At 43.1% G+C, this 18,149-nt stretch overlaps 1 protein-coding gene across 2 annotated transcripts in view; it reads left to right on the top strand.

Annotated features, from left to right (window-relative positions):
- cfap97 (cilia and flagella associated protein 97) overlaps positions 1-18,149 on the top strand; it is a 34,269-nt gene that overhangs the window by 11,704 nt on the left and 4,416 nt on the right. The gene's annotated exons all lie outside the window — the stretch shown is intronic.

Genomic DNA, 18,149 nt, shown 5'->3' with positions numbered 1-18,149 from the left:
TAAACACTGTAAATGTTTAATTTAAAGGTTTTATGGCACAGATTACTATATTTAATATAGGAGAGTCATGCCTATTTCTTCTTAGCGCTCATACCATTTTTGGGTTGGATCTTGCCTTAAACTGGTTTAGCGCCTAATCTACTGCTCTCCAAACTTTATTTGAAGTATGGAAATATTAAACACAATCATGCACTGAGACATAAAGAAGGCATTCCATTAAAATAGTCATTGCTTAGGTGGTCACTGGTGTCGTGTCTTTACTATCATTAAATGAAGACTTTTAGTTTTATCAAAGATTCTCTGTAATTAGTATTACGCGATTAAACTGATTAATCATGTAACTGTAATTAACTTGGAAGTCGGGGCACCAAAGAAAATATTCAGATTACCAGGTTATCATTTCCTAATATAACTTTTCAAAAATGTTATATCTGATCAAATAGTCTTCTGATTAATTAATTATTTATTTTACCTCACGTTAGTCTCATTCCAAACGTCAGAAATGGTTGTTTATCTGCACAAACCCAGTCTTCACTATGAGTCATCCATACATCAATTGTCTTAAATCATTTATTTATTACTAACTAAGTAATTCACCGAAATGCATAAACAAACAAACAAAGTCAATATGGTTACAAGAAATGATAAGGGAATGTGCCCTAGTGGGCTAAACCGGCATCACGGCTTGGTGGACAAAATGTGGAGTGGGGGTCAGCTGAGAAGTCACTACAGAGTTGATAATTATAACAATTGAAATGCTAATCCTTTACACATGAACGCTCACTCAATCGGGAACAATTGCAATCAATATATATATTTACGTTCAGTGTGTCGTCTTCATCGCTGTTGAAAAGTTTTGTAGAATTGTCCGTCTCTCTCTCTCTGTCAAGGTTATAGTGGATAGTTCAGAGTGACATTCATTCATGTTGTCGTAGAATGGATGTTTCGGCGGTTGTCGTTCTCCGCGTTCAATGATACCGAATTCCTAGCTGCAGACTAGTAATTAATATCAAAGACTTGTTCTTATTTTGTCGGTATCGATAGTCTAAGAGTTTAACCACGTGGTATGGTTAAAATATTCAGCAATGGTCTGCAACCTTTGTACTCCTGTGATTGAGAGAAACATGGTCTGCTTGAGAATTTCTCAAAGTTGGATTTTATTCGGAATTGCAGAAAAGGGCTGTCCCAGGATGCCTGACCCTAACTAGGCTCATGGGCGGTCCTCTGATTTAGTTAAACTCAAAAGGGAATTGGAGTTTCCTTCATTAAACAGTCCAAAATCACATTACACAATTTTACAAACAGTATCATACTCACTCATTCATCTTATACGACAATTACATGTAAACCTCATATCTGAGGTTATTATATAAACAGCGTTATGGTAATGTGGCCACACCGTCTCCCATGAGCTTCCCCAAGTTGTAACAAACGGACCAGTTCGTAGCTGGATTCTTCACCGATCTTTTATACCTTCTCCGGAACATGAAATTTGTTTGGACCTCAAGTTCTGTGAGGTGGAAGAAATTCCTTTGTTCTCTATGAAACTTCACTCTCTCTCTCTATACGACCTCTCTCTGACCACAGCAGCCTAGTTAAAGGAGGCAGGGAGAGGGGGATGGGGCTTGCTATACCCAAAGAGGGCAACGTCATGACACTGGTCACTAATGGAAAGTACAATCTAGTAAACCTCACATAGGGTGACGTGTCGATGCAGAAAGGGGCATCTTTACAATTGCACTGTTCAACACCCCCATATGGATTTGGTGTAATTGAGGGATATAAGTATTGGGAGCAGCATAGTCTTTTATATGTGGACCAAAAATAATTGGACAATTGGCTGCTCATCTGTTACATTGCTAGGTGTGTGTTATTCCCTCATTAGTTCATTTCCAAGTTAGCAGCTAAAACGTCTAGAGATTTTAAGTGTGAAATTTGCCTTTGGAATCTGTTGCTGTTAACCCTCTATAAAAAGTCCAAAGAGATGTCACTGCCAGTGAAGCAAGCCATCATAAGGCTGAAAAATCTAAACAAACCCACCAGAGAGATATCAAAAACATTAGGTGTGGCAAATCAACTATTTGGTACATTCTTAAAAAGAAAGAATGCACTGGTGAGCTCAGGAACACCAAGAGGCCCGGAAGACCTTTCCCTGATGAAGAAAATACCCTTCACAACAATTGGCCAGAACAAGAACACCCTTCAGTAGGTAGGCGTATCTGTGTCAAAGGCAACAATCAAGAGGAGACTTTACCAGAGTAAATACAGATGGTTTACCACATGATGTAAATCATTGGTAAGACTCAAAAACAGCAAGACCAGATTAGAGTTTGCTAAAAAAAACATCTAAAAAAAGCCTGTACAGTTTTGAAACAACATCTTATGGACAGATGAGACAAAGATCAACTTGTACCAGAATGATGGGAAAAGAAGAGTATGGAGAAGGGAAGTAACTGCTCATAATCCGAAGCATACCACCTCATCTGTGAAGCAAGGTGGAGGTAGTGTTATGGCGTGGGCATGTAGATGGGAAACCCATGGAGCGGTGCACAATTGGACTGGGCGCAATGCACGCTGACACGGTTGCCAGGTGTACAGTGTTTGCTTCGACACATTGGTGCGGCTGGCTTCCGGGTTAAGCTGGCATTGTGTCAAGAAGAAGTGCGGCTTGGCTGGGTTGTGTTTCGGAGGATGCACAGCTCTCGACCTTTGCCTCTCCCGAGTCCGCACGGGTGTTGCAGCAATGGGACAAGACTGTAACTACCAATTGGATACCATGAAATTGGGGAGAAAAAAGGGTAAAAGTAATAAAAAAAATCTACTTTTAAAAAATCTATAAAATGAAGGCAAAACGCTGCAATAACAAGCAGGAACTGAAGACAGCTGCAGTAAAGGCCTGGCAGAGCATCACAAGGGAAGAAACCCAGCATATGTTGATGTCTATGGGTTCCAGACTTCATGGAGTCATTGACTGCAAAGGATTTGCAGTATTAAAACATCCCAATTTAATGTATGATTATGTTAGTTTGTCCAATTACGTTCGTGCCCCTAAAATTGGGGGGCTATGTATAAAAATGGTTGTAATTCGTACACGGTTCATCCAAACCCTTAAATTAAAGATGAAAGTCTACACTTAAAGCACATTGTGATTGTTACCTTTCAAATCCATTGTGGTGGCATACAGAGTCAAAATTATGGAAGTTGTGTCACTGTCCAAATACTTATGGACCTGACTGTACACTGATTTCTAGGTAAGCAACTCCAGTGTGGATTTGACCTTCGTTTTAGGTTATTGTCCTCCTGAAATGTGAATTAATCTCCCAGTGTCTGGATTAAAGCAGATTGATCCAGTGCTTCGCCTGTTCTTCACTCTATTCCGTAGATTATTATTATCCTGAAAAACTCCCCAGTCCTTAAGGATTAAAAGCATACCCATAACATGATGCAGTCACCACTATGCTTTAAAAATATGGAGAGTGGTACTCAGTAATGTGTTGTATTGGATTTGCCCCAAACATAGCACTTTGTATTCAGGACAAAAAGTTAAATCACTTTGCCACATTTTTTGCAGTATTACTTTAGTGCCTTCTGTACAGGCTTCTTTCTTTTCCCTCTGTCAATTAGGTTAGTATTTTTGGAGTAACTACAATGTTGTTGATCCATCTGCAGTTTTCTCCTGTCACAGCCATTAAACTCTGTTTTAAAGTCATAATTGGCCTAGTTTCCTTCCTCTCGGCAACAGAGTTAGGAAGGACACCTGTATCTTTGTAGTGACTGGGTGTATTGATACACCATCCAAAGTGTAAATAATAACTTCACCATGCTCAAAAGTATATTCTAAATTAAATAAAATCTGTCACATTGATTTGAACAAAATGGACAATGTGGACCCAGAGGATTGAAAAGTATTATTACTTGAAAGTATTAATTAAACACTTGTTTCCAAAGTGGTTCTCAATGCTAAAAACAATAATGTATATAATGATTTAAAAGGCAAGACATAATTACAAACAACCATAAATACATTCATTTATATTGACATCCTGAAAAGTGGCACTATTCACTGCACTTCTCCCTAACCTTAAAAATCAACCTATTCAATCTATTCATTGCAAATCATACCGATCCTTCAAATAAATACATCTGACCAGCAGTAAGGGGCACAAGGGGCCGTGGAGTGTTTTTTTCTTACTTAGACAATGTCCAAATGAAAATCTTTGCCTGCTTTTTAAAGCTATTTTTACTTTTTCTTTGCTTGATCTCAAAGGGAAGGCTATTCCATAGACAAATGCCTCGCAGTACTGTTTACTCTTGGGATTTTACAAGACATAACACTAGATCTGGTGTTGTGGCTGTGTTGGTTATGGAGTAGACCATATCAACGTGGATTTTCATGTAACCTGGGGCATATTTAATAAGATGTCAAACATATGATTATGTTTAAGTTGGTCCACTCTGGACTCAAAAGGCAACAAGCCCACCTCCCTGAACTCCTGTACCCCCATGTGGGTCCTAGGGAGGACATTCAGCATATACAGTGGGCAAAAAAGTATTCAGTCAGCCACCAATTGTACAAAGTTCACCCACTTAAAAAGATGAGAGGCCTGTAATTTTCATCATAGGTACACTTCAACTATGACAGAGAAAATGAGAGAGAAAAATCCAGAAAATCACATTGTAGGATTTTTAAATGAATTTATTTGCAAATTATGGTGGAAAATAAGTATTTGGTCAATAACAAAAGTTTATCTCAATACTTTGTTAAATACCCTTTGTTGGCAATGACAGAGGTCAAACGTTTTCTGTAAGTCTTCACAAGGTTTTCACACACTGTTGCTGGTATTTTGGCCCATTCCTCCATGCAGATCTCCTCTAGAGCAGTGATGTTTTGGGGCTGTTGCTGGGCAACACAGACGTTCAACTCCCTCCAAAGATTTTCTATGGGGTTGAGATCTGGAGACTGGCAAGGCCACTCCAGGACCTTGAAATGCTTCTTACGAAGCCACTCCTTCGTTGCCCGGGCGGTGTGTTTGGGATCATTGTCATGCTGAAAGACCCAGCCACGTTTCATCTTCAATGCCCTTGCTGATGGAAGGAGGTTTTCACTCAAAATCTCACGATACATGGCCCCATTCATTCTTTCCTTTACACGGATCAGTCGTCCTGGTCCCTTTGCAGAAAAACAGCCCCAAAGTATGATGTTTCCACCCCCATGCTTCACAGTAGGTATGGTGTTCTTTGAATGCAACTCAGCATTCTTTGTCCCCCAAACACAACGAGTTGAGTTTTTACCAAAAAGTTATATTTTGGTTTCATCTGACCATATGACATTCTCCCAATCTTCTTCTGGATCATCCAAATGCTCTCTCGCAAACTTCAGACAGGCCTGGACATGTACTGGCTTAAGCAGAGGGACACGTCTGGCACTGCAGGATTTGAGTCCTTGGCGGCGTAGTGTGTTACTGATGGTAGGCTTTGTTACTTTGGTCCCAGCTCTCTGCAGGTCATTCACTAGGTCCCCCCGTGTGGTTCTGGGATTTTGACCCCATGGGGTGAGATCTTGCGTGGAGCCCCAGATCGAGTGAGATTATCAGTGGTTTTGTATGTCTTCCATTTCCTAATAATTGCTCCCACATTTGATTTCTTCAAACCAAGCTGCTTACCTATTGCAGATTTAGTCTTCCCAGCCTGGTGCAGGTCTACAAATTTTTTTTTCTGGTGTCCTTTGACAGCTCTTTGGTCTTGGCCATAGTGGAGTTTGGAGTGTGACTGTTTGAGGTTGTGGACAGGTGTCTTTTATACTGATAACAAGTTCAAACAGGTGCCATTAATACAGGTAACGAGTAGAGGACAGAGGAGCCTCTTAAAGAAGAAGTTACAGGTCTGTGAGAGCCAGAAATCTTGCTTGTTTGTAGGTGATCAAATACTTATTTTCCACCATAATTTGCAAATAAATTCATAAAAAAATCCTACAATGTGATTTTCTGGATTTTTTTTCTCATTTTGTCTGTCATAGTTGAAGTGTACCTATGATGAAAATTACAGGCCTCTCTCATCTTTTTAAGTGGGAGAACTTGCACAATTGGTGGCTGACTAAATACTTTTTTGCCCCACTGTACCTGATAACATTATTTTTCATGACCTGCATTCGCTTTTTCAGCTTTTTGATAGCCCACTATACCAAGCAGAGCAGGCATAATCAAAATGACACTGAATCAAGGTTGAGACCAGCAGTTTCTTAACGTTAATGATAAAATATTGAGTTTTATGATATAAACATTTCAATTTGTTCACCATTTTAGAAAGGATTTTAGCAGCAATCAGGTCTCTAGAAAATGATTGATCTCGGGACACACCAAGATAAGATACTTGTTTTAGATTCAATCTCCTTGCCTGCACAGTTTACCATTATCTTGTCAGCCCTAAGCAATCTACGTTTTGTTACAAAATAAATCGAATCAGTTTTTCCCAAATGTAGTGACAATTTGTTGTCAGACCACCAATCTCTTAACAAAATGCAATTCTTTACTCAGGGTCTACTCAATGTAAACTGTATACTTCCCTGATACCAGTATGGCTGAATCATCAGCATAAAGCAAGAGTTTGCACCTTACTGTATCTGGCATATCATTAACGTATATTTAAAATAAGAGGCCCTAAAACTGATCCCTGGGGTACTCCACAGGATATTTCTTTGGCCTCTGACAGAACATCACCAACATTACATACTTATGTTCTGTTGGTCAGATAAGACCTAAACCGGGCCTCCCGGGTGGCGTAGTGCTAGCTATGCCACCAGAGACTCTGGGTTCGAGCCCAGGCTCTGTCGCAGCCGGCCGCGACCGAGAGGTCCATGGGGCGACCCACAATTGGCCTAGCGTCGTCCGAGTTATGGAGGGTTTGGCCGGTAGGGATATCCTTGTCTCATCGAGCACTAGCGACTCCTGTGGCGGGCCGGGCGCAGGTCGCTAGGTGTACGGTGTTTCCTCCGACACATTGGTGCCAGGTTGGATGCACGCTGTGTTAAGAAGCAGTGCGGCTTGGTTGGGTTGTTTTTCGGAGGACGCATGACTCTCGACCTTCGTCTCTCCCGAGCACATACGGGAGTTGTAGCAATTGGATACCACGAAAAAGGGGGTAAAAAAAAGAAGATAAACCAATTCACTGCTACATAATTTAGACCCATGCATTTCAGTTTCATCAGGAGAATATCATGGTCCACAGTGTCAAACGCTTTCTGCAAGTCTAACATGACCATAACTGTATAGTTCCCCTTCTCACTTAACGTGGTCAAAAAGGTGGATAAGTATCAGTGGAATGAGCTGTTCTAAAACCAGATTGTAGTTCATAAAGAAGTTTGTGCTCAAGAAGGTATCCCTCAAGTTGATTAAAAACATCTCTCAACCACTTTGGATAAGGTTTTGTGGATTGACACAGGCCTGTAGGTTATTACATTTGTTTTACTGCTCTTCTTGTGGTGTGGAACCACCCAGGCTGTTTTGAGATCCTTGGGAAATGTACCACGACTAATAGAAAGGTTTACAAAATGCGTTATCATTTTAGCGGTGACACAAGCACTATCCTTTAAGAATCTTGCATGGAGGTTATCCAGCCCAGTTGCGTTGTTTGTGCTCATTAAGCATAGTAGATTGGAAACTTTGTCCTCTGTTACCATGCACAGCTCAAACAAATAATTTGTAATACCTCTGCTATGGTAAAAGTTTTTAATGAAAAACTAGCCATAGTGTCCAGAGCAGGTGGGTAACTTCTTAACCAGAGATGAGGCTATAGTAGTAAAAAAAATAAAAAATAATTTGCAACCTTTGCCTGGTCATGACATAAAACCTCTTCAATATCCAGGCCAATGCTACCGTATTTTACCTTATGGGGTGGTTTTGAGCCAATGTCCTTTAAAATTTTCTACAGTTTAAGTTATCATTAACGGCGTCTATATAATGTTGGGATTTGGCCTTATCCATTTTGTATCTTGCCTGGTTTCTGCAGTTAATATAAGCATCTTAATCTTGTTGTAGATTTGTCCTTCTGAATCTGGACAGGTAGCGATCCCTTTTCTTTATGAGGTCTAAGATCTCAGAAGTGATCTATTTCCCTGACCACTGTTTGATTTGAATTTGCTTCATCGGAGCCAGAGAGTCTAGTGCAGACAGAAACAGATCTTTAAAAAGAGACCAAGCTTGATCAACATCATCACAGTTTCGTACATGACAGACGTTCTCTTGATCTGATACAATAATCAAATCCAAAGTTGATTTACTGTCAGTACACACCCGGGTTGGCTCAACAATCCGTTGTTTTAGTCCAAATAACTGATTAAAGTTATACAGGGCATTTACTAGTGTACTTCTCTGAGGGGGATAACTGCACAATTGTATTAAAATCACCAAGCAGAATACATTCTCTATTCAAGTAAATCATAAATGATTCTGCTTAGGAGGCAGATAGCACACACCAACAAGTTTAGTACGACATTTAGGAATAAGTATATTTACCCATGCAACCTCAAGACCATCCATTTTCAGATCTGAACGAGGGTTAAAAGGCACATCATTCCGAGTAAAACACAGTTTCGGTTTCCGTCAATTCTACGAATGCTATAACCTGGAAGCTCAACCTCATCGTCCTCAATTGACCCATCGAACCATGTCTTAGTCACAGCGATTACTGCAGCCTGTGTGTTAGAAGCAAGGAGTTTTAGTTCCTCTAATTTTGGCAGAAGGCTCCGTGCGTTCACATGGATAAAATGAAGTTCTCTCGGATTGAAAGAGTCAAACGTCATTTTCTGTGCCCACTGCTGATACATCGACTATCTCATCTAGATTGCTCTCATCATCCCTGCTTGTATCCAGCGTCTCAATGTGTGGCACCGCATTTAAACAGCATACAATTGCAAACAAGCAAAATGTTACTTTGAGACTTTACAGCTTCATCATTTGACAAGGGGGTGATAGCTACACACTTTATGTGAACAAACAAATGACAAATATCACAAGCCACCGCTTTTGAATTCTTTACGGTCTTACCACAGTTTGGGCATAGTTGTTTAGCTTGCTTTGTGGTGTTTGAGCGTACATCGTCACAGAGTAGCAGTCTGAAGGTAACAAGCAGCTTGTTGGAGTTAACACCGGTTTCAGTGGCGCTGCAGTGTTTCCTGTGTACCTTCCCCCGAGCAGCTCAGCTGTTCCCGTAGGAAAGGTGATATCAGGTGCCGGTAAAGTTGTTCATGGCCGAAGTTCACAATATGGAAGGGGAGATTTCCATCCACGTCTTTAGGTGTAGGTGGAACGGGAGTTTGGGATAATCTCCATGTTTGAATTGTAGAATAAATCATAAATGCCAAAGCAAACTTCTGGCTAGAGCCATAATAGTGTTGCTGTGATAAGATATTGCATTTTTATATATATATTGAGAAGATATTGTAAAATATTTAATTTGAAGAATTTATCTGCACTGTATGTTTGTTAGCTCGCTAGTCAACCAGTTTTAGAGGAATTATTCCATCATTTCAAACAACTAACTGCCAATATGCCAACATTTCATTTAAACAATGCATGCAATCCACAGCCATGGCATTCCATGACTAAAATCAGTTGATGATAGGACTTAGACAAGTTGAATACAACAGGTAGACCTTACCGTTAAATGCTTAGTAGCCGTTAACCGACAATGCAGTTCAAGAAATAGAGTTAAGAAAATGTTTACTAAATAAAATAAAGTAGCAGAATAAAATAACAATACCGAGGCTATATACAGGGGGTACCGGTACCGAGTCAATGTACAGGTTAGTAGAGGTAATTTGTACATGTAGGTAGGGGTTAAGTGACTATGCATAGATAATAAACAGCGAGTAGCAGCAGTGTAAAAACAAAGGAGGGCGGGGGGGGTCAATGTAAATTGTCCTTGTGGCCATTTGATTAATTGTTCAGTAGTCTTATGGCTTGAGGGTAGAAGCTGTTAAGGAGCCTTTTGGACCTAGACTTGGTGCTCAGGTACCGCTTGCCATTTGGGAGCAGAGAGAACACTCTATGACTTGGGTGACTGGAGTCTTTGAAAATGTTTTGGATCCTGGACTTCCAGACGGGCTGCCCCAGGTGGTGAGGGTAGGTAGCAACACATCCGCCATGCTGATCCTCAACACAGAGGCCCCTCAGGGGTGGGTGCTCAGTCCCCTCTTGTACTCCCTGTTCACTCATGACTGCACGGTCAGGCACGACTCCAACATCATCATTAACCTTGCCGATGACACAATAGTGTCACCAAAAATGACGAGACAACCTATAAAGAGGTCAGAGACCTGGCCATGTGGGGCCAGGACAACAACTTCTCCCTCAACGTGATGAAGGAGATGATTGTGGACTACAGGAAAAAGAGGATCGAGCATGCCCCCATTCTCATCGATTGGGCTGGAGTGGAGCAGGTTGAGAGCTTCAGGTTCCTTCAGGTGTCCACATCACCAACGAACTAACATGGTCCATGCACACCAAGACAGCCGTGAAGAGGGCACGACAAAGCCTATTCCCCCTCAGGAAACTGAAAAGATTTGGCATGGGTCCTCAGGTACTCAAATTTCTACAGCTTCAGCTGCACCATCGAGAGCATCCTGACTTGGCCACGCAGTTGTGGGTGAACAGTGAGTACAGGAGGGGACTGAGCACGCTGATGATCAGCGTGGCAGATGTGTTGTTGCCTACCCTTACCACCTGGGAGGCGGCCCGTCAGGAAGTCCAGGGTCCAGATGCAGAGGGAGGTGTTTAGTCCCAGGCTCCATAGCTTAGTGATGAGCTTTGTGGGCACTGTGATGTTGTGGGTACTATGAATTCTCACATAGGTGTTCCTTTTGAGTGCTACAGGGCGGGAGTCATTTTAGGCAGGTTTCCTTTGCTTTCTTGGGCACAGGGACTATGATGGTCTGCTTGAAACATGTTGGGATTACAGACTTGGTCAGGGAGAGGTTGAAAATGTCAGTGAAGACACTTGCCAGTTGGTCCATGCATGCTCTGAGTGCACATCCTAATAATCAGTCTAGCCCCGCGGCCTTGTGAATGTTGACCTGTGTAAAGGTCTTGCTCACATCGGCTATGGAGAGCATGATCATAGTCGTCCAGAACAGCTGGTGCTCTCGTGCATGCTTCAGTGTTGCTTGTTTGCTAGTTTGCAAGCCCTGCCACATTTTATATATATATAATTTTTTTTTTTGCCCGTCTACCAATAGGTGGCGTTCTTTGCGAGGCTTTGGAAAACCTCCCTGGTCTTTGTGGTTGACTCCGTTTTTAAAATTCACTGCTCAACTGAGGGACTTTACAGATAATTGCATGTGTGGGGTACAGAGATGATGTAGTCATTAAAAGACCATGCAACTTATTATGTGACTCCTGAACTTATTTATGCTTTCCATAACAAAGGGGATGAATACTTAATGACTGAAGACATTTCAGCTTAAATGTTTGTTTTTTTCATTTGTAAAAAAAATATTGTCACACCCTGACCATAGAGAGCCTTTGTTTTTCTATGGTATCGTAGGCAAGGGCGTGACTGGGGGGTTTTGTAGTTATTATTTTCTATGTGGTGTTCTAGTTTAGTTTTTCTATGTTGGTGTTTGGTATGATTCCCAATTAGAGGCAGCTAGCTATCACTGTCTCTAATTGGGGATCATATTTAAGTAGCATTTTTTTCCACCTGTGTTTTATGGGATATTGTTTTGAGTATGTGCACGTAGCACCTCTGTTGTCACGGTTTGTTGTTCATTTTTTGTTTTGCTAAGTTTCACTTTCAATAAATTATGTGGAACTCAAAATCTGCTGCACCTTGGTCCGTCTCTACAAATGAATATCCCATCAAACCAGGACCAAGCAGCGTGCCCAAAGTGGGAAGGATTTCTGGACATTGGAAGAAGTGATGGGGAGATACGAAACCCTTCCTTGGCGACAGACGGAGGGAGATAATGGAGGACAGCGACGACGACAGGGTTCGCGGCTACAGAAAGCCCAAGGACAACCCCAAATTTTAGGGGAAGGGGGACACATGGAGCTGGCGATTGACCAGAGGGAAGAGCCAGAGACTGTCAGGAAGGCAATGGCGAAGTTGGGAGAGAGTGAGATGAGAGAGATGTTGTGAAAGTGTGTTCTGCTCAACATCCGACCAGAGGATCTGGGTGGCAGTCTGGTGCAACCTGTGTCGGTTCCACGTTTCTGGCCTCAAGTGCGCCTCTCCCGTCCGTTACGTCATGTGTCTCCTCCTCGCACTCTCCCTCAAGTGCTCCTTCACAGTCAGGTACGTCCTGTGCCTGTCCTCGCACTCTCCCTGAAGTGCGTGTTCCCAGTCAGGTACGTCCTGTGCCTGCTCCTCGCACTCTCCCTGAAGTACGTGTTCCCAGTCAGGTATGTCCTGTGCCTGCTCCTCGCACTCTCCCTGAAGTGCGTGTCACCAGTCTGGTGCCACCTGTGCCGGCACCACGCATCAGGCCTCCAGTGCGCCTCCCCAGTCCGGAGCTTCAGGCGACGGTCCCCGGTCCGGAGCTTCAGGCGACGGTCCCCCGGTCCGGAGCTTCAGGCGACGGGTCCCCCGGTCCGGAGCTTCAGGCGACGGGTCCCCCGTCCGGAGCTTCAGGCGACGGGTCCCCGGTCCGGAGCTTCAGGCGACGGGTCCCCGGTCGGAGCCTTCCCCTGCGCCGATGCCGTCGAAGCATGGCGTCCAGTCCAGCTCCAATGCCAGAGTCTTCTTCTGCGTTGGTGCCCAGTCCAGGCACAGCGTCCAGTCCCGTTCCATGGCGGGAGCCTTTTCCTGCGCCGGTGCTCAGTCCAGATACGGCGTCCAGTCCAGCTCCAAGGCTGGAGCCTTCCTCTGCACTGATGTCCAATCCAGATCTGGTGTCTAGTCCCGCTCCATGGCAGGAGCCTTCCTTGATACCGAGGTCCAGTCCAGGCACAGTGTTCAGCCCGGGTCCATGGCTGGATTCACGGGATGAGCGGGTTCCTTGTCCCGCACCAGAGCCGCCACCAAAGATGGTGGATCTGCGAGCTGAGCGGGTTCTTCGTCCCGCACCAGAGCCACCCCCGATGCTGGCGTATCCATGGGATGAGCAGGTTCTTCGTCCCCGCACCAAAGCCGCCACCAATGCTGGCAGATCCGCGAGACCCCCCACCACCACCCTCCCCATTTGTTTCAGGTTTTGAGGCCGAGTCCGCACCTTTGTACTGTCACGCCCTGACCATAGAGAGTCTTTTTCCCCCTATGGTATAGTAGGTCAGGACGTGACTGGGGGGTTTCCTAGTTATTTTATATGTGGGGTTCTAGAATAGTTTTTCTATGTTGGTGTTTGGTATGATTCCCAATTAGAGGCAGCTGGCTATCGTTGTCTCTCTAATTGGGGACCATTTTTTTCCACCTGTGTTTTATGGGATATTGTTTTTAGTAAGTGCACATAGCACCTCTGTAGTCATGGTTTGTTGTTCGTTTATTGTTTTGCTAAGTTTCACTTTCAATAAATTATGTGGAACTCAACATCCGTCTCTGGTCCGTCTCTACAAACGAACTTGACAAATATTCTGGAATTTATCTAATCATTGTTTGCAGTGATTAAATAAAGTATGTCATCCTATATGTCAGAAAGTCACCCTTTTATCTCCAAAACTCGCACTGTTATTGTGCAATGAGCAGTGCTGGCTAGGACAGGCTGTACAGTACTGTAGCTGTCTTGCAGTGCTCTCTTTCAATCTTTCTTGCTCTCTCTCTTAACTCATCAAGAGGGGGAGGAGAGTTTCTCTCCCTCACGCTCTCCCTCCCTCTATTCTTAGTGTGGTAATTGAATATACCGTGTGATGTGTATATACACCTCTCACATAAACTCGCGCGCGCACACACACACACACACACTCTGTCTCTCCATTGACAGATGGCACATTTGTCCAGCATTGGAGTTGTTCAGGTTAGTTGACTGTCCTTCTAACTCATTGTACACTATATAGTTTGAGAGAAGGTATCACTTTATGTGTAGAATCCCAAGTAGATGGTTTGTAGATATTCAATTACCATCAACAACATTTCAACTAACAATCCACTAACAATAGCCCTAACCCTGACCTTAACCTAACCCTTATTCTAACCCTAACTTTACCAAGCAGTTGCATATCAACAGATAGTTTGACCATCTGTAGATCATAATTTGGGACAATCCAAATTGTGACCTGAGAGAAATATGAATACCTTTACCTGGCTCTATGCATATTCTATGATATTGTTATACACATTGTCTGAGAGATTGTATTGGTTTACACAAAACATTTTATATATATTTTCTAGCAAGGGGTTTAGATATAGTACCGGTCAGTTCTGCCTCCTATGGAATATGGGGGACCATTCTTAACCTTTCCCCTATTTCCATTCCTAGTTCTTCCTGACTGTCTCACTTACTGAGATTTCCGCTCCGTAGGGCTTGTTGGTGGGAGCGTGACTGCATGTGACATTTTGAGCTACTGGCTGGTTATTTTTACTCTCAATGGGCCACGTTTTTACCTCTGCTTTTCAGGGTTCACTATCCTCTCCCAGTTTCATTAAAGTCTCTGGTGGTAATGGCCTTGGAAATGTTTCTGTTTCTACATGAACTGTCTGCTCACATGAAATATATATAAAAATGCCATATGATCTTGCCACAGTGACCCAATTATTTTGTGTTTTGGTAATGTGCTTGGCTAATACTTTAGTTTAATTTCCACTTTTATTTACCCAGTTTCTCATTGAAATAAAATCTATTTGCAAGAGACCTAGATATTGAACATGATCGGAGGGGTCAAGTAGTTTTAATTAGTGTGGACTGTGTCTAAAGAAGAGTTAATGTGAACTCGTGCCATGTACTTCCAATAAGGGCAAGGTCATGGCTAAGGGCCAACCAACCAGTTAAATTAGGGAGAGGGGCCCAAAGTCTCAAGTCAGCAAAGCGTTTCTCTTGTGTAATGTCACAAGGAATGGTAAAGGGGTGTGGGGGTTGGTTGGGGGGGGGTTATGACATCGTAGAACCTCATCTGCATGCTCATCTTATTGACTGGATTTACCCAAATCCATCTCTGAATAAACTACTGCGCAAATTAAATTGAATTAGTACTCTCTCTCTTCTCTTACTCACTCACTCACTCACACACATACAAAAGCTGTGCAGTAGACATACGGTGTTCACAGTTAATGTACATATGTTGTGTTTTTAACTAACTACCAGCACACATACTTTGCGGCTGTCGCAAATCAAAATATGTCCAGATTACGTCATCCTTTGTCAATAATGTGTTAAAGATAGAGTCAGCGTATTGACGTAGATGCAGAAAGTAAAGAGCATAGTAGTTCAATTTCTGCAACAACTTAGTGCGTTGAAGCGTGAGTATCAACTTCACTGCTGTTTTGGTGCAATGGCTCATCCCAAAAATTTCAGTCTCTCGATGTGCAAAACTGATAGAGACATACCCCAAGCGACTTACAGCTGTAATTGCAGCAAAAGGTGGCGCTACAAAGTATTAACTTAAGGGGGCTGAATAATTTTGCACGCCCAATTTTTCCGTTTATAATTTGTTAAAGTTTGAAATATCCAATAAATGTCGTTCGACTTCATGATTGTGTCCCACTTGTTGTTGATTCTTCACAAAAAAATACAGTTTTATATCTTTATGTTTGAAGCCTGAAATGTGGCAAAAGGTTGCAAAGTTCAAGGGGGCCGAATACTTTCGCAAGGCACTGTATATGCCTCATGAGCTTAGTTCAACTTTCATACCCCATCAGAACCCTAAATATGGGCTTCCCGAGTGGTGCAGTGGTCTAAGGCCACTAGAGATTGGTTCAAGTCCAGGCTCGGTCACAGCCGGCCGCGACCTGGAGACCCATGGGGTGGTGTGCAATTGGCCCAGCGTCGTCCGGGTTAGGGGAGAGTTTGGTCGGCAGGGATGTTCTTGTCCCATAGCACACTAGCAACTCTTGTGGAGGGCCGGGTGCAATGCATGTTGACACGGTCGCTTGGTGTACAGTGTTTCCTCCAACACTTTGGTGCGGCTGGCTTCCGGGTTAAGCGGGCGTTATGTCAAGAAGCAGCTTGGCTGGGTTGTGTTTCGGAGGACGCACAGTTCTCGACCTTCGCCTCTCCCGAGTCCATACGGGACTTGCAGCGATGGGACAAGACTGTAACTACCAATTGGGGAGAAACAGTGGTACAAAACAATTCATAAACGAACCCAAAATATAAGCTTGTTTTACTCCAGTGTTTGTAAACAAAGTAACTGTTAACAAACACTGTTTTGCAGTTTTTTTAAACTTGTTTAAAACTGTAATTTTTGTATCATAGATGGTCAGTCCTTTCATCCTTTACTCTTGTCTTTCAATTTGAGAGTGGTTATATTTCTACAGCCAATTTATGAACATGCACCTGTGGAACGGTCATTAAGACACGAACTGCTGACAGATGGTAGGCAATTAAGTTCACAGTTATGAAAACTTAGGACACTAAAAAGGCCTTTCTACTAAAAACACCAAAAGAAAGATGGCCAGGGACCCTGCTCATCTAGGCATGCTGCAAGGAGGCATGAGGACTGCAGATGTGGCCAGGGCAATAAATTGCAATGTCTGTACTGTGAGATGCCTAAGACAGCGCTACAGGGAGACAGGACTGACAGCTGATCATCCTCGCAGTGGCAGACCACATGTAACAGCACCTGCACAGGATCGGTACATCCGAACATCACACCTGTGGGTCAAGTACAGGATGGCAACAACAACTACCCGAGTTACACCAGGAACGCACAATCCCACCATCAGTGTCCACAATAGGCTGAGAGAGGCTGGATTGAGGGCTTGTCGGCCTGTTGTAAGGCATGTTCGCACCAGACATCACCGGCAACAATGTTGCCTATGGGCACAAACCCACCATCTCTGGACCAGACAGGACTGGCAAAAAGTGCTCTTCACTGACGAGTCGCGGTTTTGTCTCACCAGGGGTGATGGTCGGATTCGCGTTTATCGTTGAAGAAATGAGCGTTACATTGAGGCCTGTACTCTGGAGCGGGATCGATTTGGAGGTGGAGGGCCCATCATGGTCTGAGGCGGTGGGTCACAGCATCATTGGACTGAGCTTGTTGTCATTAAAGGCAATCTCAATGCTGTGCGTTACAGGGGAGACATGAGGAGGAGATGCACTGCAGTACTTAATGCAGCTGGTGGCCACACTGTTACTTTTGACCCCCCCTTTGTTCAGGGATACTTTATTCCATTTCTTTTAGTCACGTCTGTGGTCATGTCTGTGGAACCTGTTTAGTTTGTATCTCAGTTGTATAATCTTGTTATGTTCATACAAATATTTACACATGTTAAGTTTGCTGAGAATAAACGCAGTTGACAGTGAAAGGACTTTTATTTTTTTGCTGAGTTTATAATGGTAATGGCTCATGTCCAGTGGATTTGTAAGGCTTGTTCCCTTTGACGCTGTTGACAGATCCAATTTGTTTAACTGAAGTGTGCTAATAAAATTGTGTGTGCAGCATGCCTTCAGCTGCCTACTCTATCAATGACACTGGGCTGGCATAATCAAAATAGACAAAGTGGTCTGTAGTGCACAATTACACAATATTTACCTTTTGAAAAACACTATTAGCTTATACTGTACAGTCGTGGCCAAAAGTTGAGAATGACACAAATATTCATTTTCACAAAGTCTGCTGCCTCAGTTTGTATGATGGCAATTTGCATGTACTCCATAATGTTATGAAGAATGATCAGATGAATTGCAACGTCCCTCTTTGCCATGCAAATTAACTGAATCCCCCCAAAACATTTCCACTGCATTTCAGCCCTGCCACAAAAGTACCAGCTGACATAATGTCAGTGATTCCCTCGTTAACACAGGTGTGAGTGTTGACGAGGACAAGGCTGGAGATCACTCTGTCATGATGATTGAGTTTGAATAACAGACTGGAAGCTTCAAAAGGAGGGTGGTGCTTGGAATCATTGTTCTTTCTCTGTCGAACATGGTTACCTGCAAGGAAACACGTGCCGTCATCATTGCTTTGCACAAAAAGGGCTTCACCGGCAAGGATATTGCTGCCAGTAAGATTGCACCTAAATCAACCATTTATCGGATCATCAAGAACTTCAAGGAAAGCGGT

Source organism: Oncorhynchus masou, chromosome 20, assembly GCF_036934945.1.
Source record: "Oncorhynchus masou masou isolate Uvic2021 chromosome 20, UVic_Omas_1.1, whole genome shotgun sequence".
Lineage (NCBI taxonomy): Eukaryota > Metazoa > Chordata > Actinopteri > Salmoniformes > Salmonidae > Oncorhynchus > Oncorhynchus masou.
Note: the sequence above shows the minus strand (reverse complement) of the source record. Positions and strands in the feature narration are given on the sequence as shown.